This window comes from Tachyglossus aculeatus (assembly GCF_015852505.1).
Source record: "Tachyglossus aculeatus isolate mTacAcu1 chromosome 12 unlocalized genomic scaffold, mTacAcu1.pri SUPER_6_unloc_4, whole genome shotgun sequence".
In the NCBI taxonomy this organism is placed as follows: domain Eukaryota; kingdom Metazoa; phylum Chordata; class Mammalia; order Monotremata; family Tachyglossidae; genus Tachyglossus; species Tachyglossus aculeatus.
The window spans coordinates 4,565,747-4,593,293 of NW_024044831.1; the positions used below are offsets into that span (position 1 = coordinate 4,565,747).

General features: G+C 45.8%; 1 pseudogene; it reads left to right on the plus strand.

Annotated features, from left to right (window-relative positions):
- The first annotated feature begins 24,897 nt into the window (after window positions 1-24,897).
- LOC119921673 lies at window positions 24,898-26,631 on the plus strand (annotated as a pseudogene).
- Window positions 26,632-27,547: the final 916 nt, after the last annotated feature.

A 27,547-nucleotide genomic window follows, 5' to 3' on the forward strand; every position in this document is an offset into this window, starting at 1 on the left:
TTCTAGACTTTAGGCTCATTGTGGGCAGATAATATGTCTACCAACTTTGATGTATTGTAGTCTCCCAAGCATTCAGTACAGTGCCCTACACAAAGTAAGCACTCAATGAATAGGATTAGTGGAAAGAGCACGGGCTTGGGAGACAAAGGTCTTGTATTCTAATCCTGGCTCTGCCACTTGTCAGCTCTTTGACTTTGGGCAAGCCACCTAACCTCTCTCTGCCTCAGTTACCTCTTCTGTAAAATGGAGATTAAGACTGTGAGCCCCAGGTGGGACAACCTGATCACCTTGTATCCCTCTCAGCGCTTAGAACAGTGCTTTGCACATAGTAAGCACTTAACAAATGCCATTTTTTATTTTATTGAAAATGGGTATTAAGATTGTAAACCCTCTATGGGACATGGACTTTTTCCAACCTGATTAGATTTTATCTACTCCAGCACGTAGTACAGTGCCTGGAACAGAGTAGGCACTTAACAAATACTGTAAAAAAAAAACCCCGAATATTTACATGATATATAAGTTTCAGTATTTTCAACTGTAGATTTCTGTGGGCCGGGAGCTTCTTCATCAACTCTGTACTCTCAAGCACTTGGTACAGTGTTCTGCATACATAAGTGGTCAAAAAATACTATTGTTTGATTTGTAGCTATTTCATATCCAGAAATGAATGCATTCTCCTGATTCTCACATGTGGGCATATATATATTCATTCATTCATTCAATCGCATTTATTGAGCACTTAGTGTGTGCAGAGCACTATACTAAGCGCTTGGGAAGTACAAGTAGGCAACATATATGTTATTTATTTATTTTTATTAACGTTTATCTTCCCCCTAGACTTCAGGTTCACTGGGGGCAGAGATTACAGGTAAACTCCCTTTCATCCTTGACCTGTTCCTGTCCAGCTCTCTCCTCCTCCTTGCCCTAACGAAACATGGCTCACTCCGTATCACACGGGCTCTTCTGCGGCTCTCTCCAGCGGAGGACTCTTCTTCTCCGACTCACCCAGACTCACCAGAAAAGGAGGAGGTGTCCGCTTCCTTCTCCCACCCCAATGTAGCTTTCACACTATCCCTCCTCCCCCTTCCCTTTCCTTCCCCTCCTTTGAAGCCCATATTATTCGCCTCTACCACCCCCTCCAGATTCTTGTAGCCGTCATCTACAGCCCCACTGGCCCCACCTCCAACACTTTTTAACGATCTTGACCCCTTTCATACTTTCCTTCTCTCCTTTTCCATGCCCACTCAGATCATCGGAAACTTCAACATCCACATGGATGTCCTTGGTGACTCTTCTGTCACCTGCCTTCTATCTTTCCTTGACGCTGCCAACCTCCTGCTCCATCCCACCTCGCCCACTCACCAATTTGATCACACCCTCCACATCAACATCTCCTACGGCTGCACTATCTCCACCCTCAATAACTCTGAAATCCGTCTCTCTTATCATAACGTTCTCACCTGCCTCCTCACTCACACTCCTGCCCCCTGTAAATCTATATTACTACCCCACAGAGACCTCTGCTCTCTCGACCCCATTCATCTTTCTCAGCACATCACACCCCACCTCTCCTCCCTATCCTCTCTACCCAATCTTGATGACCAGATTACTACTCTCAACTCCACCCTCTGTACTCAATGCAACTCGCTCACTTCCCTTTCCCTTCGCTGCTCTTGTACTACTAACCCACAGCCTTGGAACACTGCCACTGTCTGACTCCTTCGCTCTTATGCTCGAGCTACTGAACGCTGCTGGTGAGAGTCTGAACAGCAAGCCAACCTTGTTAACATTAATTTATCCTTTCCTGCCTTAACTCTGCCCACTCCTCCGCCAGACAAAACTATTTCTCCTCCCTTACTGACACCCATGCCCATCATCCCCGTCAGCTCTTCTGTAAATTTAACTCTCTTCTCAGGTCCCCTGTACCTCCCCCTACTCCATCCCTCATCCCCAACGATCTGGCCTCTTACTTCATTAGTAAAATTAACTCCATTAGACCTGAGCTCCCCAAAGTCACCCCTTCCCCTCTCCATCCCCCCCACCAACCTCAACCTTCTCCACTACTCTCCCATCCTTCCCATCAGTAACTTCAGATGAGATCTCCTCCCTCCTATCAAGTGCTACTCCATCCACCTGTGCTTCACACCCCATTCCCTCTCCTCTTATGAAAACTCTCGCCCCTTCCCTTCTCCCCTCCTTAACTTCCAACTTCAACCACTCACTCTCCACTGGTTCCTTCCCCTCTGCCTTCAAACATGCCTATGTCTCCGCCATCTAAAAAAATCTGTCTCTTGATCCCACCCCCATTCTAGTTATCGCCCAATCTCCCTCCTACCCTTCCTTTCCAAACTCCTAGAACGAGTCGTCTACACTCGCTGTCTCGAATTACTCAACGCCAACTCTTTCCTTGACCCCCTCCAATCTGGAATCCGTCTGCTACACTCCACCGAAACTGCCCTCTCAAAGGTCACCAGTGACCTGCTTCTTGCCAAATCCAATGGCTCTTACTCATAATCCTCCTTGACCTCTCAGCTGCCTTTGACAATATGGATCACACCCTTATCCTCATCACGCTATCCAAACCTTGGCTTCACAGACTCCATCTTCTCGTGGTTCTCCTCTTATCTCTCCAATCAATCAATCAATCAATCAATCGTATTTATTGAGTGCTTACTGTGTGCAGAGCACTGTACTAAGCGCTTGGGAAATACAAGTCGGCAACACATAGAGACAGTCCCTACCCAACAGCCGGCTCACAGTCTAGAAGGGGGCTCAGTCTCCTTTTTGGGCACCTCCTCCCCATTCCATTCCCTTACTGTAGGGGTTCCTCAAGTGTCTGTTTTTGGTCCCCTTCTGTTCCCTATGTACACTCACTCCCTTGGTGAACTTATTCTCTCCCATGGCTTCAACTATTATCTCTACGCTGATGACAACGAAATCTACATTCCGCCCGTGCTCTCTCTCCCTCCCTCCAGGCTCGTATCTCCTCCTGCCTTCAGGACATCTCCATCTGGATGATCGTGGCTGAATGGAAAGAACCCTGGCTTGGGAGGCAGAGGTCGTGGGTTCTAATCCCGACTCTGCCACTTGTCAGCTGTGTGACTCCTAGCTCTCGGCTTCAAGGCTCTCCATCACCTCGTCCCCGCCTACCTCACCTTCCTTCTCTCCTTTTACAGCCCAGCCCGCACCCTCCACTCCTCTGGCGCTAACGTCTTCACTGTACCTCGTTCTCACCTGTCCTGCCGTCAACCCCCGGCCCACGTCCTCCCCCTGGCCTGGAATGCCCTCCTTCCACACTTCCGCCAAACTAGCTCTCTTCCTCCCTTCAAAGCCCTATTGAGAGCTCACCTCCTCCAAGAGGCCATCCCAGACTGAGCCCCCTTTTTCCTCTCCTCCACCCCATCCCCCCCGCCCTACCTACTTCTCCTCCCCAAAGCATGTGTTTATATGTTTGTACAGATTTATTACTCTGTTTCTTTGACTTGTACGTATTTACCATTCAATCAATTTATTTTGTTATTGGTGTGCATTTAGCCTTGTTCTGACGACTTGACACCTGTCCACATGTTTTGTTTTGTTGTCTGTCTCCCTCTTCTAGACTGTGAGCCCATTGTTATGTAGGGAACATCTCTATATGCTGTCAACCTGTACTTCCCAAGCACTTAGTACAGTGCTCTGAACACAGTAAGCAGTCAATAAACAGGACTGAATGGCTAACCGACATTGCTTCTCAGAATACCTAGCTTCTTTATCACAATAAGGATTCCTCCTCAATTGTGCAATCCTGTGAACTCAAGAACAGATATATGCTGTACATTTAAAATGAATCCTTCCCACATGTTCTTCATACCATTAACAATTTCCTGCCAGTTGCTTTTTCTGTGAAGTACCATTTCAGGCTTTTTGCTTTACTTCAAGCACTAGGATAATAGGAAATTTCATGGAGTACCTAAATCTTTTTCATAAACATAAAGGTTAAAAATTGATTTGGTCATGAAGCACAAAATGAATGGAAGCAGCATGGCAAAGTGGATAGAGCACGGGCCTGGGAGTCAGAAGGTCATGGGTTCTAATCCTGTCTCTGCTACTTTTCAGCTGTGTGACCTTGGGCAAGTCACTTAAACTCTCAGTGCCTCGGTTACCTTATCTGTAAAATAAGGATTAAGACAGTAAACCCCATGTAGTGTAGGGATTGTGTCCAACCCGATTTGCTTGCCTCTATCCCAGTGCTTAGTACAGTGCCTGATACATAGTAGTCGCTTAACAAGTACCACAATCATTATTACTAATATTATTCCTGTACCCTTAAGAACTGTTATTCACACCATCCTCTGTCCCACAAGCATTTATATACAAATTCATAGTTTGTTTTAACATCTGTCTCCCCTTCTAGACTTTAAGCTCTAATTACTAATATTATTAGTAATTATTACAAATAATTACTATTATTATTCTAGACTGTGAGCCCTTCTAGACTGTGAGCCCACTGTTGGGTAGGGACTGTCTCTATATGTTGCCAACTTGTACTTCCCAAGCGCTAAGTAAAGTGCTCTGCATACAGTAAGTGGTCAATAAATACGATTGATTGATTGATTATTGCTCATATTGTTGTGAAAACTAATTTTATTTATTATTGCAATTTCTATCTTTAGAATCATTTCACTTATTTGTGTGATTCTGATTATTATGAAAACGACATTTTAAATATATTTTAAAGTGGGATATACACTTTAAATTGCATATTTACTCTCTAAACCCCATGCATCCCAAAATTGGCCAGTTTAAAGTAGGGGTGATGTCTAAATGATACTTTAGAATATATGAAATGCCACTTTTTCAGAAAACCAAGACATTCTTTATACCTATTAATTGCCTCATCCATAAGGTATGCAGCAATCATTATTTCTACTGCTATTTAACAGAGGGTAATATTGAAGCAGAAATAAACCAAATAATTCAATCTTGGTAAGTACACAGTGCCGCTTCGTTAAATCAAGTATTGAGACCATTAGTACACCTTTATCTCTCAGATTTTAAATATCTAAATGAAAACTTTATGATATATTCTAATATATCTTTAAAGAGTCAGTACCCTTAGCAAATAACCAACTGACCAGGTAGAGCAGCTGTGTAAAAAGTGTGTTTCATATTAGGATGGATAAATTGGAGTTGAAAAAATGGGAAATGGAGAGTAAAATCCACCAAGGTAAATGAGTCCTGTTCAAATCTGCATCAAGGTTTGTGTCAAGTTCTGAACTCTTGTTTAAAATTTATCATCCAACATTTTCCTCTACTCATTTGTCCCTGATAATCTTGCCCACTATTCTGGGAACAAAATTAAAACCATCTACACCAAATTAAAACCATTTCCCCAAGAGTCACCACCCTCACCTCCTCAGAAACCTCCTTTCCCTGCATCTATCAGTCAATTAGTCAATCAATCAAACAATCAATCAAACAGCCCTTCCTTCATCTCCCCCCTCCCCATCCCCCCACCTTACCTCCTTCCGCTCCCCATAGCACCTGTATATATGCATATACGTTTGTACATATTTATTACTATATTTATTCATTTTATTTGTACATATTTATTCTATTCATTTTATTTTGTTAATATGTTTTGTTTTGTTCTCTGTCCCTCCTTTCTAGACTGTGAGCCCACTGTTGGGTAGGGACTGTCTCTATATGTTCCCAACTTGTACTTCCCAAGCGCTTAGTACAGTGCTCTGCACACAGTAAGCGCTCGATAAATACGATTGAATGAATGAATGAATGGTGTTCATTGGTTCCCTACTGAGGGCAAAGCACTGTATTAAGTGCTTGGGAGAGCACAATGCAACAAAGTTAGTAGGCACATTCCCTGCTCAAAAGGAGCTTAAAGCCTAGAAGGAGAGACAGATGTTAAAACAAACTATGAATTTGTATATAAAGGCTTGTGGGCAGAGGATGGTGTGAATAACAGTTCTTAAGGGTACAGGAATGCATAGTTAGAGGGCTTAGGGACAATGAGGATTTAGTCGGGAAGGCTTCTTGGAGATGATATGATTTCAATAAGGCATTGAATGTGGGGAGAGTGTTCGTTTGGTGTATTTGGAAAGGGAGGGAGCTCTAGGGCAGAAGAAGACTGCAGGTGAGGGTTTGATGGTGAGTAGATGAGATCGAGGTATATTGAGTATGTTGCTGTTAGAGTAGTGAAGTGCGTGGAAATCAGTGAGGTAAGGGAGGGAGGGAGCAATCTAATTGAATTCTTGAAGGCCTATGTTAAGGAGTTTCTGGTTGATGCAGAGGTGGGTGGGCAACCACTGGAGTTTCTTGAGGAGTCAGGAGATGAAGACAATATTTTTAGAACAATGATCCAGGTAATAGAATGAAGTACGGACTGGAGTGGAAAGAAACAGGAAGCAGGGAGGTCAACAAGGAGGCTGATGTACTAATCAAGGTGGAATTTAAAAAGTGCTTGGATCAGCATTGTGGCACTTTGGATGGAGAGGAAAGGATGAATTTTAGTGATGTTGTGAAGGGAGGACCAGCAGGATTAGGGAACAGATTGAATATATGGGTTGAGTGAGAGAGATAAATTGAGGATAATACTAAAGTTATAGGCTTGTGAGATAGGGAGAATTATAGGGTTTACAGCTATGGGAAAGACTGGAGAAGAACAGGGTTTCATTCATTCATTCAATCGTATTTATTGAGCACTTACTGTGTGCAGTTGGCAACATATAGAGATGGTCCCTACCCAACAACGGGCTCACAGTCTAGGTTTGGGTAGAAAGATGAGGCATTCTGTTTTGGACATATTAAGTTTGCGGTGTCCGTGGGGTAACCAGTAGAGATGAACTGAAGGCAGGATGAAATGCAAGATTCAGTGAGCAAACTATTAAGGAAAACTGTTATTCTTCTTGACAGGAAACCTGCCACCTCTAGAAGGATCCCCAAACACCATAAGAGCTTTGTGCAGGGACGGCAGATTCACTTTATTTATTTTTTGACTTGACTTGTAACTCACAGAACTGTCAAAGCTTTCCCACTGTCAGTGAGCTTCAGTAGGGCAGATCGTGACTACCAACCCCATTGTGTTGTGTTTTCCCAGGTGCGTAGTACAGTGTTCTGTGATTGATTGCTTGATTGATAGGAAGAAATCCCTTCGGGCTAGGGAATTATAAATTATATTTTAATTTTCATGATGGGAAAAGAATCCTCCTTTGGAACATGAGTGATTGATCGAGATTTGGTTCAGAATTAGGTGTTTGGTTGATTCATTCACTCATCCATTTATACTTTTGAGCACTTACTGCAGACAGAGCACTGTACTAAGTACTGTTGCTGTCTGCCTCCACGCGTCCAGCACAGTGGGGAGACGGGCACTCGCAATGAAAGAACGCAGGTCAGGCGAGTCTCAAGGTGGACAAGGAGACTGTTTATTGGGTTAAGCAGCAAGACGTTTATATCTTTCAGTCACATTCTGTATTTTTCCATGTTGCTGTGTTTATAACTAACACAGCCATTCTGTAACCTTCAAAACCAGTAACAAGCAACATCCGTCTATGCAAGGCCATAGGGCCGATAACAAGTAACTCTTGCCTGTCCACAGCTCTCCTTTCAGTTCCTTGTATGTCTTCCTGTGAGCACGGAAGGCCTGGCTTACTACTTAGGCCCAGTAATCGATGGGCCAGATGTTTGGTCTGCCACAAGTCCCCCTTTTTGTTTTTGAAACAATTGCAAAGCATGGAGTTGAGTTGGGCAAGGTGTGACAAATCAAGGGAGACATTCGAAGAATGCCAGGCTCCTTGGAGCCGATTTTGGATCGTGGACCACGAAAACCCGGGAAATGTGGCATTGTAATAATATGGGGTCACACAGATATGAGGGTAACGATAATCACAATGTTGAAAAGAAAGTTGAGTGCGCAGAGCATCAACCTCATTTCCTAATTCTATAGGAGAATGCTGTAGAAGAGAGAGGTGAGCGGTAAAGGCTTTATCTAATCGTAACTGTGTTTGCAGAGCATCAGAAACATTTCTTGCAAGGGAATTAACAAAGGAGGCCTGTGTTATTTCAGTATGCAAGGTAATAGAGGATAAGGTGGTAGCAGTAATAAGGGATGCCAAAGCGATAAACCCAGTGATTAACAATCCAACAAACCGACGATGTCGCCGTTTTGGAATACGAAAATTATCAGCTAGCATCTGCAGGGCAGAATCCGCAGGGGACTCAGTCCAAGGGTGGGATAATGAGGTGGGTAGTATAGTACGACGAGGTTGTTCTACTATAAGAATAGTAGCAGTGGCATCATGGGTGGATATACATTGGGTAAGTCTACAATTATCACGTGTAATATGCCAGAGGGAAGGGAAGGGAAGGGGATAAGGGACGGGTAGCCAACAAGAAAGGCTTGCAGTGGCAATATACATGCTCTTATTTGCCGTTCTTCCATATGGACTGGGATAGAATCGAAAGGGACCTGTAACCGAGCAAAAGCAAGTGTGATTGGACCCAAAACAGCAAAAGTCCGCCAAAGGTGTAGGTACAAAGGGGAGGAAGTTCCGGCACGAGAGGAACCTAAAGTCTGGAAAGCATCCGTGGGCAGAAACCCAAGATAACCATGCAAAGGGGATAAATAAGTAAGGTTGTCATGTCCGTCCCAATTCAGTAAAGTGGCTGGGAATACATGAGAGGACAAATGAATAACTGTGGGGAAGGGTTGTCGGCATGTTTGCCAAATAGGTAAAACAGACTCTGATGGTGGCCAAGACGAGCTGGCAAACACACAAGAAGGAAATTCGGGTACCGAAGGTGAGGTTCCCAAACGACGGGATACAGCAGTCAAACGGGTAATCCCATAGTACACCGATCGGGGCTGTGGTTCACGCAATTCTCTTTCTTGAGCCCAGGTAGTGAGGGGGAGCAGAGACAGACACGGACTTGGGGTCGGAGCTGTAGAGAAACATATAGGAGTGCGAGTAGCAAGTAACAAGGAGGGAGACATTGACAAGTGCCTCTTCTCCTGGTCCTTCCCGTGGAATCGCATCCCTCCCTACAAGATCAGAAGCATTAGTGAGAATTTCTCCCACCGGGTCCTGCCACGTAACGGACCGTACCCACGGAGGGTACGGAACAAAAGTCCAATAGTCCTCAGTAATCACAACAGTGGAGGAGGCGAGAATCAGGAAAGTGATCATCATTTTTAGGAACTATGCTGCTGATCCTCCGGAGGAAGGGTCGCGGAGTCTGTATCCTGGTTCTCTGTCAGCTGCTGAAGTACGCAGGGTGAGGGAGAACACACTGTAGAAAGGACGCGGCGTATGTTCTTTGTAGGTATCCAGATCGGGCGGTCCTCAGTTTCTGGAAAGACACAAGCATAACCTTGGCCCCACGTTAATAAGGGATCTGGCCCTCGCCACTGTCGCGTGAGGGGGTCCTTCCATTTACTCTTTCTGGGTGTTCTTTAGTGTCCCTACCACCCCATTTTTCAGCAGGGGTGAGACCTTTGTCATCCATAGTTAAAAAATTAAGGGTATATATAGCGGATTGTAATTGTCAATGGGGAGAGGTCAGTTCATCTCCCCCTTTTCGTTTTTCCAAAAAAGCTTTGAGCCAACGATGACGATTTTCGACAACGGCTTGACCCATGGGACCGTATGGAATACCCGTAACAAGACGGATAGCAAAAGTATTACAGAAAGACCGGAACGCCTTAGAAGTGTATGCGGGGCCATTGTCGGTTTTCAATACCTGTGGAATTCCCATAAAGGCAAAAGCAAGAAATAAATGATCCATAACATGTTTGGCTGATTCACCAGTGTGAGCCGACGCAAAAGTAAATAATGTACAGGTATCAACAGTAACATGAATAAAATGGCTTACTACTTAGGCCCAGTAATCGATGGGCCAGATGTTTGGTCTGCCACAAAGTGCTTGAGAGAGTACAATATAGCAACAAACAGATCCAGACCCTGCTCACAGTGAGCTTACAGGACTATTAGACTATCATATATCTACCCCAGTGCATAGTAGAGTGCTTTGTACATAGTTAACACTTAATGAACATTATTATTATCATCATCATCAACATTATTATTATAAAGAAGCGGTTCATGTGTTAATATCGATGTTTAGACTGAACCAGATTTCCTGTACTAAAGGATAGCTTTTCCTTTTACAGCATCTCTACTGAAGGAATAAAATGAAAGACAGAGGCATCAAGAAAGCAAATCATGCTTTCCTTTCATAGAATGTTACCTCCCCTGCTAGTCTGTAAGCTCTTTGTGGGGAGGGATCATGCCTATCAACGTTATTGTACTGTACTCTTTCAAGGGCTTCGTGCAGTACTGTATATGCCGCAATACCTCAATAAATACCATGGATCACAGATTGATGTATCTTCTTGCCTCTTCCTCTGTGGGAAGAGAAGTCTAGCCTAAAGCCCTAGTAGTGGTAGGAATAGCATATAGCAAGTGCCTGCCGTGTGCAGAGCACTGTACTAAGTGCCTGGAGAGAATACATTGGTGGAAATTAGCCATGGTACTTGTCCCTCGGGAGCCTCACAGTACGAAGAGGCAGCCTGACTTGGCAACTAGAATGAAGGATCGGAATGAAGGAACACAAGTAAATTGAGGAAGAGATCTCTCTAATTGTCATGGGAGAGTCACAGTTCAGCACCTGACATTTGGGGCTATAATGTGTTTAGGGGAAAGTGACACTATTCACTGCTATTGAGTTAATCAAGGCTATTGAGAAGAACTAGAAAATGCTTGTGAAGACTCCAGCCTCATTTGTGAATTACATTACCTGTACTTCGAAAGTGCTAAACCTTGTATCAATAATGGTACGCCCTCATGTATAGCAATCCACAGAAATAACACTGCTTGAATCCCCCCTTTCACTGAAACTCAGCCTACTATACATGGGCTATTGGCTCCCTGATTATTGTTTCTTTAATTCATTGTAAGATTGTGTCGGTATGGTAAGTTTTGAAGGAGATATGTGTGGGCAAAACCTCCACTCTGAGGTCCTGTTCAAAGTTAGCACAGGGTTTGCAGAGAAGGGAAGGAGAAGCTATATTTCCCAGGAAGAGAAAGGGATGTCCTGTGACTTTCTGTCAGTACAGTAAGGGATTGTTCTGGGTGAAGCTAAGCATTTTGAGTTCCCTGGTTTGAGGAGGGAAAATATTTCTTTTGCTCTTTCTCTTCTGGTATTGGTAGAGGGAACAGGTTTTCATACTATAGTGCAGAGTGGGTCTACGTGAATAAGAAGTTCATATCCCCTAATTGAGGGAAAGGAGGTGCAGGGAAGTGATACTTAATAGTTCATTTTAGAGTTTCTCAAGTGTACATCGTTGTGATTTTAAACCATTATTTTAATTAACTTTCTCACATTCTTTTCAAGGGTATCTCCAATAAAAAAAATAAGATTTGTTAGCAGACATAGAAATCAGAGTTTTAAAGGAGTTCCCTTTCAAATCCTCCATCTCTTTAACTCATTTTGAACACCCGGTTTGGTGAAAGACTTTTAAAGGGTCTCGCTGTAGGTATTTTAGTGAGGTGGCTCCTTGCTAACGTCTCTGTGCTGATACTTGAAACTCTCGGTATTTACAAATGACAGGTTTGTCATTTCCAGACTGTCTTGATCGAAAACTCAGTGAATCTAAATTCTGCTCAACTGGAGAAACTTTAGGTAACCTGGGGGGCGGCTGCAGGTGATTTCTAGGCAGAAAAAGAGAAAATACACACATTATAAGACACTTACTCCAAAAGTATAACAGTTGGCAATTGGTAGGTATTGATTTTCCTTCTTAGGTGCTGTCATTAGCTACTTGAAAAAAGCTTTTTCAATTTAATTTCAGAACTGGTGGGATGTAGAAATCCACAGGACTATGCTCTGGCTAAATATGAGGTTTACCATTTAAGTGGCTACCTGACAACAATTTCTGAAATTGGAACACAGTTCACTCAGTAATCTCTAGTACATGGAATGAAGTTTGCTTTTTACTCAAATTAAAAATCTGTTAGAATAATTCAGTTGATACTTTTATGGTTCATTTGTGATGATGTTGTCAACCCATCAACTAATTTGAATAAATTATTTTCAAAATAATCTTGATAGTCAATCTTAGAATTTGAATGGTAAGACAGGCATTACCATGAGCTACATTTCAGATGAGATTTTATTTTCAATTGTTGTCTTAAGCAATTTTTTTTTATCTCCCACATCTTATTCAGGGACTAGTTCAATGAAGCATATTTACCATTACTTTCGTCAAGGTGAAAACCAAGAAAAAATAATCTTTTAACTTAAAGAAATTATGAATCTTCTGTGGCATAAAATGACTTCAATTTTCCAATGCCGTATGTCTGTGATTAATCCACTAGGCCATGCTGCTTCCCACTCCTGTCTTGGTCCACTACATACAATCTGTTTTCTTCCCCTTTCACTTCACTCGGGATCACATTTGCTACAGTCACCAGTGATCTCTTCCTTGTTCTAATCCTCCTGGTCATCTAAGTTGCCTTTATCACTGTGGATGACACTTTCCTCCTGGAAACACGGTTTCATCATGATTTTCTTCTGCTTCTTTGGCTGCTCTCTCTCAGTCCCTTTTATTGGTCCTCTTTTTCCACTCGTCTGCTCTGACAGGTGGGTGTTCATCAGGGTTCTCTTCTGGGGTCTCCTACTCTTCAGATTTTATATTTGCTCCTACTTGGAGTCCATCCACTCCCATCCCAAATCCATCTGGCTGGCTTTGTCCACACTCCCTGTCTGCAGTTTTGCTCTTGCCCTCAAGACATCTCCATCTGGATGTCCCAGCCAGAACATCAAACTCACTGTCCTCTCCCCCATCAGGCTCGTACTTTATTCCTGCTGCCCGTATCATTTTTCTAAAAAATAAATTAGTTCTTTACTCCCCATTCCTCAAAAACCTCCAGTGGTTGCTGCCCACCTCTGCATCAAACACAAACTCCTCACCATCAGCTTTAAAGGAGGTCAATCAGCTCTCCCTTTCCTAACTTACCTTGCTGATCTCCTACTACAACCCAGATTGCTCATCCTCATCTCTCCACCTCACTATCACCTGTCTCCCATCAAATTCCTTGTCAACGTCATGCTTCTGGCCTGGAATTCCCCCCCCTTTGAATCTCTCCCAAGACGCCTTCACTGACTAAACTCTTATTCTCTCTCCTTTCCGTGTCACCTATACACTTGCATCTGTACCCTTGAGAACACCCTACAGCACTTAAGTACGTATCCCTACACTCTTTCTACTGGTGATTTATTTCAATGTCTGTCGCCCACTTTAGACTGTAAGCCCTTTGTAGGCTGAGCTTATGTCTACAAGCACTATTATATTGTACTCTCCCAAACACTTAGTTCAGTGATCTGCACCCAGTAAGTGCTCAGTAAATACCACTGATTGTTTCAAAACTGACCTCTTTATTCATCCTCTTAAATCCACACCTCCACTCAATTTTCCCATCACGGTTGACAATATAATCTCCACAGTTTCTAAAATGTGAACCCTTGGAATTATCCTTGATTCTTCTTTCAACTATCACATTCAGTCTGTTGCTAAATTCTACCTTTTTTGTCCTCCACAATATTTCCCAGATCCACCCTTTCCTCTCCTCCAAGAAATTTGTCTACTCTATCTCTTTGACAACTATATGTGTCTCCTTACTTTTCTTTGTATCTGCTCTTTCTGGTCTGCAGAGCTCTTGGTTGTTTTGGATCATCTTTCTAAACATTGTTGGGAACACTTTTCTCCATCCTTCAAAACACTTGACACAAAAGCTTTTACCATCAGCTTTAGGGTACTTCTTTGACTTGTTCCCTCTTACTTATCCACTCTCTTCAACCATTACACCCCAGCTCACACGTTTTGTTCTTTTCAAGTTAACCTACTACTCGTTGTACCTCGTTCCCTTCTCGTCTTTCGTCTTCCCTGAAACACCTTCCCCTTCAAATCAATCACATCACAACGCTCCCATCTTCAAAGCCGTTCTGACATCCTGTCATCTCCAGGTGACTTCCCCCTTTCAAATTTCCTTCGCCCCAGTTCCCGTTCCCCTACACTCCTAACTTGTTTGCAACATCTTAGCCCTTTTGAGCTCACTTGTAACCTCTCATTTCATTTTTGTAAATATCATTTCATATACCGTACAATTTGAGCATTGTTTCCTCCTGTTTGTAAGTAATTATTTGTTCGTCTGTGTCCTCCTCTAAATTACAAGCTCTGTGTGACAGGCAACAGGTATTCCCTCCCAAGAACTTTGGTGCAGTTACTCTGAATACAGTAGGTACCAATTCATTCATTTAATCATATTTACTGAGTTCATATTTACTGTGTGCAGAACATTGTATCAGTCACTCATATTTATTGAGCGCTTACTATGTTCACGGCACTGTACTAAGTGCTAGGGAAATTAAGACAATGATATAACAGATGCATTCCCTGCCCACAATGAGCTTACAGTCCAGAGCTACAGTCTAGGTGCCAAATAAGTATTATTGATGGATTGATTGTAGAGTGTTGCTGAGATGGTATTGGAGGTTTGCAGCCCTAGATCCCATCTGAAAGGGTCCCCATAGCTATTTGAGACCCTGGACCTCAGTTAGCCTTTGCCAGTCCTAAAGCCCTCTGGTTCTTTCATTATTCTACCTCAGGTTTGCGGATTTTTTTTAGTGTTCCCCAAGGCCTCTTATTCCTATTGCTCTGAGCACTCTATGGCTGAAGTCCACCTCCTCGAAGTTGAAGGGGTCAATGGGAACTAGCCTACAACACCCCTCAGAGGCTGGCTACAAGAAGCTCATGGAGAAAAATGCTCCCTCCCCTTTCTGCGACTTCCCAGGTCAGTTGTTGTTACTGTTAATGGTATTTGTTAAGTGCTTACTATGTGTCTGGCTCTGTACTAAGCACTAGGGTAGATACAAGTTATTCAAGTTGGACAAAGACTATGTCCCACGTGGTGCTCACAGTCTTAATCTCCATTTTACAGATGAGGTAACTGATGCCCAGGGAAGTGAAGTTACTTGCCCTAGGCCACAACGTGGACAAGTGATGGAGCTGGGATTAGAATCCAGGTCCTTCTGACTACCAGGCCCATGCTCTACCCCCTAGGCCATGCTGCTTTTCAGGTCTCCCTGGCCCCAGGAGCCTTTCCCCCAGCTCAACTGCCGACAGACACCAAGATCTGAGATCTCAATAAAGTTCTATTTCCATAATTTGACAGTAATAAACGGAATTCCAGTCTAAACTGCCATTCCCAGAACTACTACCTTTCCACCTAGGACCCTTTGTAGTGTTTCCTCTAGGAATCCTGGCATCCATGATCCTCTGGTTCTTTTGTCTCTACTTTTAGAGCAACCCAGATTACACTCTTACCATAATAATAATAATAATAATAATAATAATAATAATAACAATAATAATAATGGCACTTGTTAAGTACTTACTATGTGCCACGCACTGTTCTAAAACCTGGAGTAGATCTAAATCATTCACGTTAGCCTCATGGGCCTCAAAGTCCTAATCCCCATTTTAAAAATGAGATAGTTGAGAACCAGAGAAGTTAAGTGACTTGCCCAAGGTCACACAGCAGACATGTGACAGAGCCGGGATTAGAACTCGAGTCTTTCTGATTCCCAGACCCGTGCTCTATCCACCAGACAATGCTGCTTCTCTCCAAGTCCTCCGGATGCAAGGTTTCTCAGTGTCCTTCTCCACCAAGCTCAGAGAAGGAGCTCCGCTCCCCCGGAGTCCTACCTCTGGACCCGAACCCGCTGGGTATCATACCCTCACCCATATCATCTCTGATAAATGATAACAATTATGGTATTTCTTAAATGCTTACTATGTGCCAAACACTGTTCTAAGCACTGGAGTAGATGCAAGGTGATCAGATTGTCTTACAGTCTTAATCCCCATTTTCCAGATGAGGTAACTGAGGCACAGAGAAGTGAAGTGACTTGCTCAAGGTAACACAGAAGACACGTGGAGGAGATGGATTAGAACCCACATCCTCTGACTCCCAAATCCATACTCTATCCACTAGATCACACTGCTTCTTCACTAAGCCACGCTGCTTCCTCCCTCCATAGGCCCTGTGTCTATCCAGGCTCCTAGCATGAACTCTCAGTCTGTATGCAGAGCAATGTACTAAGTGCTTGGGAGAGAACGAAAAGAAGAGTTGAGGGTCACGTTCCCTGCCCACATTGAGGTTACCGTCTGGAATTCCTTTCTGCTCTCCCAGGCTCACAGTTCTCTTCCTTTCGCACCCAAGATGGTCTAGAATGTCCTTCTCCAACTATCAATCATATTTATTGAGCACTCACTGTGTGCAGAGCACTGTACTGAGGTTGGGAGAGCATAAAGAATCAGTTGGTAAACACGTTCGCTTCTCACAACAAGCTCACAGTCTAGGTACACAGCTCTCCTCCTCTCACATTCAGATGGACAAGAATCTTCTTTTATAGCTACCAAATAATCAATCAATCAATCATATTTATATTGATGCTGTTGATGCCTGCTTACTTCTTTGACGTCTGTCTCACCTCTTCTAGACTGTGAGCATATTATAGGCAGGGATCGTCTCTGTTGCTCCTTGTCTTCCCTCCCAAACCTTGTCCTCTCCCTGACTTTCCCATCTCTGTTGACGGCACTACCATCCTTCCCGTCCCACAAGCCCGCAACCTTGGTGTCATCCTCGACTCCGCTCTCTCATTCACCCCTCACATCCAAGCCGTCACCAAAACATGCCGGTCTCAGCTCCGCAACATTGCCAAGATCCGCCCTTTCCTCTCCATCCAAACCGCTACCCTGCTAATTCAAGCTCTCATCGTATCCCGTCTGGACTACTGCACTAGCCTTCTCTCTGATCTCCCATCGTCGTGTCTCTCTCCACTTCAATCCATACTTCATGCTGCTGCCCGGATTATCTTTGTCCAGAAACGCTCTGGACATATTACTCCCCTCCTCAAAAACCTCCAATGGCTACCGATCAATCTGCGCATCAAGCAGAAACTCCTCACCCTGGGCTTCAAGGCTCTCCATCACCTCGCCCCCTCCTACCTCACCTCCCTTCTCTCCTTCTACTGCCCAGCCCGCACCCTCCGCTCCTCTACCACTAATCTCCTCACTGTACCTCGCTCTCGCCTGTCCCGCCATCGACCCCCGGCCCACGTCATCCCCCGGGCCTGGAATGCCCTCCCTCTGCCCATCCGCCAAGCTAGCTCTCTTCCTCCCTTCAAGGCCCTGCTGAGAGCTCACCTCCTCCAGGAGGCCTTCCCAGACTGAGCCCCTTCTTTCCTCTCCCCCTCATCCCCCTCTCCATCCCCCCGTCTTACCTCCTTCCCTTCCCCACAGCACCTGTATATATGTATTTATGGTTGTACATATTTATTACTCTATTTATTTATTTATTTATTTATTTATTTTACTTGTACACTTCTATCCTACTTATTTTATTTTGTTGGTATGTTTGGTTCTGTTCTCTGTCTCCCCCTTTTAGACTGTGAGCCCACTGTTGGGTAGGGACTGTCTCTATGTGATGCCAATTTGTACTTCCCAAGCGCTTAGTACAGTGCTCTGCACATAGTAAGCGCTCAATAAATACGATTGATTGATTGATTGATTGATTGTTGCTGAATTCTACTTTCCAAGCACTGAGAACAGTGCTCTGCACATAGTAAATGCTCACTAAATATGAATGAACGAATGAATGAATTTATTGAGTCCTTACTGTTTGCAGAGCTCTGTACTAAGCGCTTGGGGGAGTACAACATAGCGCTTGCTGCTGTAAAAGGATTCTGGAGCCTGAGCCTCAGGGGGAAAGGTACATTTTTGTTTTCAATGGTATTTGTTAAGCACTATGTCCCTGGCAGTGTACGAAGCACTGGGGTAGATACAAGCTGATCAGGTTGGACATGGTCAATGTCCCTCACGGGGCTCACAGTCTTAATCCCCATTTTACAGATGAAATAACTGAGGCGTACAGAAGTTAAGTGACTTACCCAAGGTTACACCACAGAGCCAGGTTTACAATCCGGGTCCTCCTGACTCCCATGCACATGCTCTATCTATTAGGTCACGCTTCACCCAGGTGCTCACAGAAACCACCAGCCACTCTCTACTTACTTCTGAATCCTTCTCTCAGACAGTCTGGGATAAATCTCCACACATGGCTCAGGGAGGGTCTCTACATGGTGACTTTTCTGGCTTTTTCCTCCCTCTCCCAAGCATTAGCCCGTGGCACAGTGGTCAAAGATACTTGGTAGATCAGTGAGGTAATAGATTCCTAAGTCTAAGACCAGACTTTGCGTGCTTTACTGTCATTACCCAAGTTTGAGGATGTCAGAATCTGAAGTTCGTTTCTCAGGGTCACGGTTTATTTCCTTATTACTCTTATTTTCCTTCAGTGGGTTGTTTTCCTCTCTGGTATCTGAGACCATCTTCATTAGTATGTTTTTCATAATGTCTTTGCAAAGAGGCCACTAGGGGGAACCTCATAATATCTACTAATGGGGGCTGAGCCAACCCTGAGGTTCAATTGTCAAATGCATGTAAGACATTCTGCAGAATGCATTTATTCTGGGAGCGTTTTTCTGCCTAGGACTCTCGGAATTTGTATTTTTTATTTCCACTGAGTAGTTGTTTTCTGCTGTCAAATCCCATATTACTCTTAATTAACAGCTGGATCCTGTTTTTAAAGTACTATGTCTTTATAATAGCATCCCTTGCTCTGTGAAATCAAAGTGTTTTATGCCTATTCAATGATTCTCTATTTGTTCTAGTGTATTCCCAAACTATGCCACATTTTAGCATTTCAGTTCGAATTTTCATTATCTAATTAAGATTAGGGACACTCATTTCCCCTATTGAAAAGTGAGTAATTTGTTGTGAGAACTTCAGTGGTTTAAATGGAAGACATGTGGGGAAGGAATTATTGTGGGAGGTAACCTACAAGATGTGAGACTTGGGTTAGAGATTAAATTTGGGCCAGGTGTTTTTTTTCTCTTTTAAAGGTTTTTGATAAGTGCTTTCTATGTTCCAGACATTGTATTAAGCGAAGAGCACTGTACTGTACTCCAGAGACATCCGGGGAAGCTGCCTCCCTTTGTTGTCCATCCTACCTCTTCCCTTCAAAGGCCTACTGAGAGCTCACCTCTTCCAGGAGCCCTTCCCAACCTGAGCCCCCTCTTTCCCCTCCCCTCCTCCCCATCCCCCTGCCTTACCTCCTTACCCTCCCTACAGCACCTGTATATATGTTTGTACATATTTATTACTCTATTTCTTTTACTTGTACATATTTACTATTCTATTTATTTTATTTTGTTAATATGTTTTGTTTTGTTGTCTTTCTCTCCCCTCTAGACTGTGAGCCTGCTCTTGGGTAAGAACCGGCTCTATAGTTTGCCAACTTGTACTTCCCAATCGCTTAGTACAGTGCTCTGCACACAGTAAGTGCTCAATAAATACGATTGAATGAATGAATGAATGAATGAATGAACAGCAGCTCCCTCCTCACCCAACTCCCTCAGCCATATCCCTCTCCCCACCTGGAAACCCCTTCTCCCGTCACATCTGACAGGCCACCACTCTCCCTGATGTGGACTGTGTAATTGATGCATTGAGCTCTCATTCACTGAGCACTTTAGGGACTCATCTCCTGCAGCAGTTATAAATGTATTTTTAAATTCTGTTACTTTCCCCTCCCTGTAATTACTTTGACGTCTGTCTCCCTCACTAGACTGCAAACTCCTTGAAGGCAGAACGCACGTCTATTAATTCAATAATACTCTCCCAAGTGTTGAGTATAGTGCTCTTTCTAGAGTAGGTTTTCAATACTATTAATTGAACGGCTGATTAATTGGATGGATGGCCCTGGGTACCCTGTTCCATTGTCTATTTTGTGAGGTTAAATTTGAGGAAATTGGCAAGTATCCCACGAAAGTATGTCATTCGGGCCTCTTGTAAGATCAAGCAATGGCCAGAGCAATGTTTTAAGTCATCATTATAATCTATTGTGTTTATTAAGAGCTTACTATGTGCAAAGCACTGTACTAAGTGCTTGGCCATGTACAATGTAGCAGATTTGGGAGACGTGTTCCCTGCCCATAATAAGTTTACAGTCCAGAAGGGGAGACAGACAGATCTGGCTGGATATCAGAGGTGGGCATTAAAGGTGTACTGTCAAATCAGAGGAAGGAACATGGCCATCACTCAGTGGAGTGAAATGATCACTTCCCTACCTGGGGGAACCAATCAGAGGAGAGGATTGGAGGAGCAGCTCTAAAAACAATGCTGAAACGGGGAAATTCCAACAGACAGGAAGTCTTGAGGAGGTCTCTCAAATTTAAATTAGTAAGCCACATACCTATCATATTCACGTTCTGATTTCTAATTAATCTCCTCCTCTTTTTCCCCTAATAAAACAAAATAATAATGAGATCAATGATTGTTATATATTGTAGTATAGCATATGTAGCATATGACTGTAGTATAGTTTATGGTGTATGCAGTACATGTTGGCTTACTGTGAGCTGAGCAGAGTAGTATCTGCTGGTGTTGACATGAAACAATCATGTTGGACACAATTCCAGTCCCACGGGGTGCGGGGGGATCACAGGCTAAGGGGGATGGAGGACAGGCACTTAATCCTCATTTTATAGAAGAGGAAACTGAGGCACAGAGAAGTTCGGATGCTTTCCTCTTGTTATGTAACAGACAAGCAGCAAAACTGGGATTTCACCCTGGATCCACTGAGTCCAGGTCTGGTGGTCTTTCCACCAGGCCACGCTTTTTCTCTTCCACTCACCAGGTGACACATCCCCTGAGAGCGGGACAGTCTCCACCACCCTCCTTTGAATCAGTCTTGTCTGACCCAATCACCTCAGGAACCACCCTCTCTGAGAAGTACTACCCACCCATCCATCCATCCATCCCCCTGAGAGCCAGCACCCGTTCCCTCCAGAACCAGCCTCACACACCGGAACTATCTGCCCTGCCCAAAGGAGTCACCCCAACTTCTTTTCTCCCTCTAGAACTGCCCTCCCCCACCTCCAGGAGCCAACCCTCCTCACAGGAGTGATCATCCCCTACTGAAGCTCCGCTCCACCTCCTCCCCACCTAGGCTTTCTTCCCCCATCCCACCTAGGATCACTGCCTCTACCCCATTTCCCCTCATCCCCTCCCCCCACCCCCGCCAGCCTAACGAGCCTCCCCAACCACCCTCCTTTTCCTCTCCCTCCATGACTCAGCTGGCTTTATGACCCTGCTCTGGGGCCTTGGCCACCGCCTCGGTGAGGCAAGTGGCTCTGCCCAGGCCCAGACAAAGGATCGGGCAGAGCCAGGAAGGAGGATGTGGATCATCCTGGAAGCCCTCCTGTTCCCAATCCTCTTTATCCTCTGGGGCCTTCAGTGGCCCCTCCCTGATGAGGGATTCACCCACGTATTCCTCGGGCTGCTACTCTGGCACATCCGGTGAGGCCACCTCAAGCTTCGGGAAAAAAAATTAATATCCTGGTAGGGACCCGGGATTGACCGATCCCTATGAGTTTCAGGGACTTGGAAAACCGTCACGTCTCCCAGCCCACTCTTTTTTTTTAACTTGTTTTATTGTATTTGCTAAGCACTCACTGTGTGTCAAGCACTGTTCTAAGCTCTGAGGTAGATAGACAATTATCAGGTTGGACACAGTCTTTGTCCTTGTCCCATATTGGGTTCACAGGCTAAGTAGGAGGGAGAACAGGTATTGAATCCCCACTTAGAAGCTGAGGAAACTGAGGCACAGGGAGCCATCAACATCAATGGTATTTATGGAGTGCATACTCTATGCAGAGTGCTGTACTAAGTACTTCGGAGAATACAGTACAACAGAGCTGATAAACACGTGCCCTGCCCGCTACAACTTTACTATCTATGGAGGGGGCTTACAGCCTAGAGGAGGAAGTTATGTGATTTGTCCACGATCAAACAACGGGAGAGTGGCAGACCTATACTAGAATGGGTCTTCTGGCTTCCAGGCCTGGGATTTCTCCACTAGGCCCCGCTGCTTCCCACTTCCTCCTAATCCTTTTTCTTGCCCTTTCACCTCCCTGTCCTCCGTCCACTGTGCAGGAGCTACCAAGAGCCCCAAGTGAGGATGGTTGCCCCAGCTTCTTAAAAGAGCCCTGACCAGATCTCTGAGGCCTCATGGATCATGGGACCTTGGTTGTTGCTCGAGCTGAGACAGGCTCTCTGGACGCACGCCTGGTGGGCTCTTCTTCCGCCAATCTCACTCTGCTGTCACTCTCAGTCTCCCCGCTGACCCACCCCCAAGTCTCCAGGAACAGAACCAGGGACCAAGATCCACTTTGAGTGAAGGGAAGATCCCCTTCTAGGGGACAAAATTCACAGGCATGGCCAGGCAGGGCAAGGAGGGGGAAGAAGAGAAAAATAGATAAAAAAGGATTTTTGCCTTTTTCCTAACAGAGAGATCAGAGTCCATCCCTAAGACCTGTTAACTTCGATGCCAGCCCATTAGTTGAAGTTACTGCCCTCCCTTTCCTCCTTGTTGTACAACTCCTTGAGCTGCCCCCTCTGCACCCCCCTGATAATGAGAATGATGGTATTCGTTAAGTGCTTACTATGTGCCAAGCACTGTTCTAAGCGCTGGAGTAGATATATGGTAATTAGATTGTCCCATGTGGGGATCACAGTCTTAATCCACATTTTACAGATGAAGGAACGGAGGCACAGAGAATTTAAGAGGCTTGCCCAAAGTCACCCAGCTGACAAGTGGTGGAGCCGAGACTAGAACCCACTACCTCTGGATCCCAATCCCGTGATCTTTCCACTAAGCCACACTGTTTCCCAAATCCCCACCCCTGCCCAACCCACACACGAGGGAGGGGGCAACTACCCTCAAGAGTCATGGCTGGCTTGGCAAGGCTTGAAGATAGAGCCCCGGGCACAGTCTGGCCCCAAATAGCAGGGAAGAGCAAAACCCACCCCTTCCTAGGAACGCCACGTAACCCATTCTCTTGGTTTCTAGTTCAGAGGCAGTGGCAAAAATTGAACAAGGACCTAGAAGAGGTTCTGTTTCTCCTGAAAAGGTGATCTACTCATTCTCTTTTCCCCCTTCCTGGGCCTCCAGCCTAGACTCTGTGATGGCCCACGATGGAATAGAAGGACCCAGGGAAGAGGCGCCCAGGGTGTGGGGGAGTACGACTTTAGTGTGAAGGGTGGTATAATGTGGGGGGAATGACCGGAAAGGGGGAAGGGGGCAGGCCCTGTAGGCGGGTACACGTGCTGTGACAGTTGGGCACAGTTGGAGAGCCAACAGTTGCCCAGGGCTCAGGACTCTCTCGGGGGAGGGGGATAAGGGGTGTTCCCCCCCGCCCGCCAGGTCTGCATATGTCAGGACCAGGCTCCTTTTTCATTACCGATGAGGGTTCCCTCAGTTCATTGACACTGGGACTACGGATGGCCGACAGATTATCCCGATAGAGTTTTCAAGATCAATAGCATTGCTAGACTAGACTTCTAGACTATGAGCCCGTTGTTGGGTAGGGACCGTCTCTATATGTTGCTAACTTGCACTTCCCAAGCGCTTAGTACAGTGCTCTGCACACAGTAAGCACTCAATAAATACGATTGAATGAATAGGCAAGAGGGATTACCTTGTGAAATGTTCTGATGTTGATTTGATAGGAATAAAAATATTAATTATTATTAATTGTAAAAATAATAATAACCATAATCCTGTACCATGTACCAAGTATCGTGCTGAGGTAGATATAAGTTAACAAGATCAGACACAGTCCCTGTCCCAAATGGGGCTTACAGTATAATGAAGAGAGTGTGCATGTATTTAATCTCCAGTTTACGGATAAGGAAACTGAGGTAGAGGGAAGTGAAGTGCCTTGTCTGAGTTCACCTAGTAGGCAAATGGAGGAGTCAGGTTTAGAGGAAGTCCTGTTGACTCCCAGCCCGGAACATTATCCTGGAGCCCCTGTCCTCAGCTCGAACATTGATTTGTGTTGTCCTGAAAGGTGCCTGGAGAAGGAAATTTCCTCTCTTTGATGGTCAAGTTTCTGCCCCTGCCACATGCTCTCCTTCCGCTGCCCTCCATCAGGCAACAACCTCCACGCCTTTGTTGTTCAGACCCGAACGTATTTCGTAGTGCTCTTGGCTATGGCCACACACCAGAGCCATTCTTCTAGACTGTGAGCCCACTGTTGGGTAGGGACCGTTTCTATGTGTTGCCAACTTGTACTTCCCAAGCACTTAGTACAGTGCTCTGCACACAGTAAGCTCTCAATAAATGCGATTGATTGATTGGTTGATTGATTGATCACACCAGCTGGGGTCAAATCCCAGTGTCTATTCTGTCAGCGGTGGTCCCTATCTAGGTTTGAGGGTCATGGAGGGGGTGGGTTTCCTTCTAGAAAAGAGAAGCAGGCCAAGAGCCAGCTGCTGAAGCGCCAAAGCGTGAGCGCCGGGTCTGTCAGTTATGGGAAACTTCTTCCCCTCAGATGGAAAGAGTGGGTATTCTTTTACAGGCACTACAAAGACAGGGGCTCTGATAAATCGTTGTACAGCCTGCCAGAACCTCAGAGAGAAGGTTCAGGGCGTGTCTTCGTGAGACAGACCTATCTGCTCCATACACTCACTGCCCTTTACCGTCAGGGAGAAGATGTTTTGGCCCAGGGCGTCTTTCAGCCGAGGCCCGGAGTCAGGAACTCAACCTGCCCGGAAGAGCAGATCATGACTACTTAAGTCCTCCTCCTTGACCAAACTTTCCTCTAACTTAAGAGAACCGATTCTCTCTCAAGGCAAAGGACCTCCAACTCGACAGCTGGAGGAGAAAGATCAACGTTTGAAGGGAGCTTCACTTCGCTTGCTCTGGCCACGGGCAAATGGCATGTCCTGAAAAAGAATCCCATGAGGAAACAGAGCCAAAATCTGCCAAGTTGCAGACTAAGACTAGAGGGACCATGACCTCCTGCCAGCCCCTTCACCTCAGCCCAAACAGCCACGGCCCCCTGGGTCTGATAATTCCAACCGCTTCCACTGGCCCCTCTCCCTGGCATAGTGAAGCCGAGGCATAGTCCTAGAACCAGAGATATCCAGAGAGCCACATGCTCCAGGTGGGAGGGCAGGATACCCACCCAAATGATGCCCAGTACGACTTTCCTGAGAGGAGAGGCTTCTGCCATGGAATGTCCAGCCTCCCGGGGTCCTTACTGATCAAGGACCCTGGCCACATTAATGACTCGGGCCACAGTGTGCCAGAACTCACGGATGGCATATCTAAGGTTCTGAGACTCGAGGACTCCCCCAGGCTGAAAAGTGAATAGTGGGCACTAGAAGACAACACTGATGCAAAGCGCCATCAGTCTATTGCTGGGGAAATCTACTTCGTGGGACACAGCGGGAGGGACGATACTGGCACCTCACCGCCGCCAGCTCCTCCTTCTTCACTGAGCGCCCCAGCTCTCTCCAGCCCCAGATATCCGGACCCAGCCATTCCACCAGCCATCCCACCTTCCTCCACTCCAGGGTCCCTGAACACAGACACCAGAGAACACAGAGGCCGGTTACATGGTGTGAAAGGAGGGTGGAGTCCTTCCTGAAGCTCAGTTTGAAGTCGGGACCACGGGAACACCAGGGAAAAATCAAGGCTGACGACCAGTCCAAAGAATAGTAAAGGCCCTGGAAACCCTCTTGAAGAGAAAGCACGTGGCTTTTCTTTCTGGGCTTTCTCTCATACATTACTTAACTGGGCCTGTCACGGTGTCCCCATTAGGGCTGATCCGGCTGGCCGCGAGACCAGGCCATGAGCCTACCCCTACTGGAGACCATCCTGGCTGTGGTGTGGCTGACTGGGTGAATGGGGAGACATCTGAGAAGGCCCATGTATTAACAGCTGCTGAACTCCACCAGGCTCCAATGGGCAGCAGAGAGCGCCACCACTCCCAGGAAGCATGGAACGGGGCCAGACCTCAGATCCAAACCTTGCGGGCCCCGGGACCGAAGAACGATGAGCCAGGTTCCCTCCCCATCAACTCATCCCTCGGCCCTCCCACGTCTGCAGGCCACTTGGGAGCCATCACGCCTATAAAGAAAGGGAAGAAGGACACTAAAAACCACAGCAGGACCTCTGTCTCTGCCCTGGCAGCAAAGGTCCCAGGAGCAGCCAAATCCTGGGGCCCCTTTTCTTCCACCTTGGGCCCAGCAAGGATCAGCAAGAGCAACCAGTCGTCACCTCAAGCTTCGTTTTCAGCCAAGCTGAAGATGTGGCTCAGTTCTCTTGGCAAAGGCCAACAGTCCAACATCAGTCCCAAGGCTTGGGTGACAACGGGCTCAAAGCAGCTATGAAAGTGGAGCTCAGCATCCAGGAACACCACACCGCCCTTTCCTGAGAGTCTCGCTCCCTTCTCTACCATATTAATACGTGGGGCTCACCCCCCAGCTCCTCACATATCGCCCTCAAGACGTCTTCCTGGGCCCCGGGTCGACTAGGCCCAGGGCCCTCTAAACACTGCACAAAGATGACCATTCAACCAGCGGCCTTCCTGTACTCCGGGGGAATCAGCCAGTTCTCCCCGGAGCACAGCGTCCAACTTCATTCTCCATCCTGGGCTTGTTGAAAATAAATGGTTCTTCCTGCAGGAAAGCTGGGTCGTTCATTCATTCATTCGTATGTATTGAGAGGTTACTGTGTGCACATCACTATACCAAGTGCTTGGGAAGTACAAATCGGCAACATATAGAGATGGTCCCTACACAACAACGGGCTCACAGTCTAGAAAGGGGAGACAGACAACAAAACAAAACAAGTAGACAGGAGACAGGTGCTAAAACCATCAGAATCAATAGAGTTATAGCTATTTAAACATTAATAGAAGTAATAGAGTAATAAATGTGTACAAATATACACAGGTGCTGTGGGGAGGGGAAGGGGGTCGGGTGGGGGTGCCATAGAGAAGGCAGGAGGAGGAGGAGAGGAAAAAGGTGGGCTCGGTCTGTGAAGGCCTCCTGGAGGCTCAATGTGGGAAGGGGGGTCTTTCATCTGTCCTGCTGGGCCTGGGCTTGATCCTGGCCAGCATTGGATTTTGGGCCCTGGGCATGTCAGGCGTGAGTGCTCCCTCCTGCTGGGGGGATGCAGTGTGGCTTACCGGATAAACCACTGGCAAGGGAGTCAGGAGAACTGAGTTCTAACCCTGATGCCGACACATCTGCTGGCTGACCTTGAGCAAGTGGCTTCGCTTTTCTGGGTCTCAGGTACCTCATCTGTAAATGGGGATTAAGAGTTGGAGCCCCATGTGGGACTCAAACCTGACCAATCTGATTTGCTTGTATCTAACCCAGTGCTTCCAACAGTGCTTGGCACATACCAAGTGCTTAAGAAGTACTTATTATTGAGGCCGTTGGTCTCACTGGGGTGTTGGTGAGAAGAACAGGTATGGTGGGGAGGGGTTGTGGAAGTCAGGCATGGGCGGACTAGGGGACAGTCCGCTATGGGCAGGGAACGCATCATTTATTAGTAACCCTTACATCCATTTG